Source organism: Tupaia chinensis, unplaced genomic scaffold, assembly GCF_000334495.1.
Source record: "Tupaia chinensis unplaced genomic scaffold, TupChi_1.0 Scaffold000159_1, whole genome shotgun sequence".
Taxonomy (NCBI): domain Eukaryota; kingdom Metazoa; phylum Chordata; class Mammalia; order Scandentia; family Tupaiidae; genus Tupaia; species Tupaia belangeri.
In genome coordinates, this window is record NW_006159630.1 from 3,387,274 (window position 1) to 3,390,042 (window position 2,769).

Sequence of the window (2,769 nt, forward strand, 5' to 3'; positions counted from 1 at the left end):
GCGACACGGCCGGGTAAAGCAGCGCCGCCCTTCGGCTGGCTGCCGGCCGTGCCACTCCGCTGTCCGACGGCTCCTCGCTGGCCTTGCGACGGCTGCGGTGAAACCTCGCTTTGCATTTCTTCTGTGCTTTAGTTACATTTTGGGCCAGTCCTTCTGGATGGCAATGGAACTGTTGGATCAAATCCTGGGTCTTGCTCAAGACCTCGGGCAACTTAGGCAGACGCCCAGTAACTTCTTCCCCAAGGGAGGCACCTCAGAGACAGATGTGTTCAAACAGATGACAAGAAACTAAGCGTTTAACTGAGCGAGCTGGCTGTGTTTCCTATATGTAAAGGTTGTTTTAGTAAAATGGTTGGACAGGTTTCATCAGAGTGGGATGCGTGCTTGGGGTGGTCTGAGCTCAGGCAGAAACCTGGTTGGGGGACAGGTCCCTCTAAACAGGACAGTGACTGGGGGGACCTGAGGACCGGGCATCTGATCACAGCCTCGCTCCGCTTCTTGTTCTGACTGGAGTTGCCAGAGCGTGGTCACTCTGCAGCGACACACCGAGCTGTCTCCTTCCAGTTGTGAAACTTGGTCTCCACACTCAGGAGACCAGGGTGCCCCCAGGCTCCCTTTAGGGACGGGCTGGAGAAGTCAGTCTGCCCGAGCAGCTGGAGCCACAGCAGCTACAGGAGGGAGGGGTCCCGAAGGATCCCCTGTCCCTGTGGGGGGAAACCAGCAGGGGGTGAGGTCTGAGCGAGGGCGTCGGGGTCCGGCTGTGGTCACGGTGCTCCTGAGCACCACGGGGCACCAGCCATCGCGTCACCTGTGCCGCGGCCCTCCCCTGGGACTTGGCTGGCCCTGGAACCTTCCCTGGTGTCCACCTGCCTTTGAAACTTGGTCTGACCAACCTGCGGCGAATGCCTGCAGGTAGCAAAGTCACCCAGGATGTCAGGGCTGCCACAAGACGGTCCCAGAGAACAGCCATCACAGCATCCGTGGAGACGGAGGCACCGAGGGCAACCTCCTGGCCACGGGGCTTTCAGCCTGCAGATCATTCTGGGCCTGGGTCTACCCCAGGGCTGCCCCAGGATGGAGGGTTTTAGCAGCATTGGAAGGTGGCCCAGACTGCCTGGGCCTTTCAGGCTGCCCACTCCTGTCCATAACCTCAGGACAAACGTCCTCGGTTCCTCTCCTGGGGAGGGGGCGAGGCCAGCCTGTCAGACCCCGGATGACTGGGACGAGGCGCCCTGCTGCTGTACAGAACGGCCGCTGGGTGCCAAGAGCCTGAGACCACGCGAACCCCCGGCACCCCACAGGGCCAGTCTGGTGTTTGGGCGCTACTCAGCTGGGCTCCTGGTGGCCCTTTAGGAGCAGGTCACTTGGGAGGAACACCAAACACAGGAGACAGGATCGACAGGCAGAGCCAGGGTTTTAGGGCAGGGAAACTCCTGCAGTGGCGGCTTCCCATCACCACACCCTTGTCCAAACCCAGGGAACGTCCAAGAGCCAGCCGGGCACGGCGGCCCGTTATGACGATGGATCCACATGGCCTGGAGGGGACCAACTACGGCTTCCCAGAAAGACCGAGGACGGGAAAGGGGGAGCCGGTCAGTGGGACTCTCCTGTTGCATTTTCTGTAACTCTATGTCCTAAAGGTGAAAGCTATTCATTAAAAAAAGGAATAATGATTTAAAACATGGTTTACATATTTAATGAAGCCTTTTAATGAGGGCTGCATTCAAGGTACTCAGCCAGACCCAGACCGCTCTGTCTCCTTCCCGACTCTCCCCTTGCTTTATCCCAGAGCCCCGCCTTCCCCCACCAGGCGGCCTTCCCTCACCCCAGCCAGCACGGTGGCTCCTGCCCACCCCTCGCCTCTGTGTCCAAAAGGCTTGGCTGGATCTGTTTGCTCTTTCAGGCGAAGCTTTGCCTTTTCCGGCCCCAGGAGAGAAGCTGCTCTCACCTCCTCCTGGTGTCCGCTCACCCCCAGCTCCACTCCACGCCACAGCCAGCAGACCCAGATTCAGGGGCCAGCGGGTGAGGACGCTCGAACTCCTGAGCTGAGGACGTCTCTGTCTGGGGGATGGTGGCGACGGTGGAGCTCTAAGGAAACACTCTCAGGCCACTTTATTCTGCCATTGCTCATTGGTTAGGTTGCGACCGCTGGGTCCCTGCTTAGGGACGGGGATGAGCTGGCCGAGATGGGAAGGGCTGAACATGGAAAGGAGAGGAGGGTCTGCAGCCAGGCCAGAGTCTCAGCGAGTGGAGGGAGTGCTCTCGTCTGCTGCTGTGCGTCCCCAGAGCCAGTGGGGCCTCCCCTCCTGAGCAGCTGTGAAGGCGGGCACTGAGGAGGAGGAGAAGCAGGAGCCCCGTCCCTCTGCCCCACCCCGCCTTGCTGCCTGCCAGGTTCTCCACGGCTGCCACGCCCCTGCCCCTCATCGGCTGTTCTCACCAGGAATGTGCCCACAGCTCCCTGACCCTGGACGGGCCGCCAGTCCCCTCCTCGAGGAAGGTGTGTTTGCCCTGACATTCTAAACCCCACCCGGCGTTCAAAGGCCCCGTGCACATTTCCTTCTTTCTCCCTTTTAAAACAGATCTAGGGACCAGCAGTTGGCATAATGGCTATGTCGCTGGACTACCATGTAGTCAGCTGTGGTTCAAGTCCTGGACCCAGTGGCTTAAACTCACGCCGGGCGCATGTGCATGCGTGCCCAAGATCCTGAGAGGAGAATGGAGGAGAAGGGATTGCGGTGTGGCCATCCTCCCTGGGGGGTGATTTCTCAC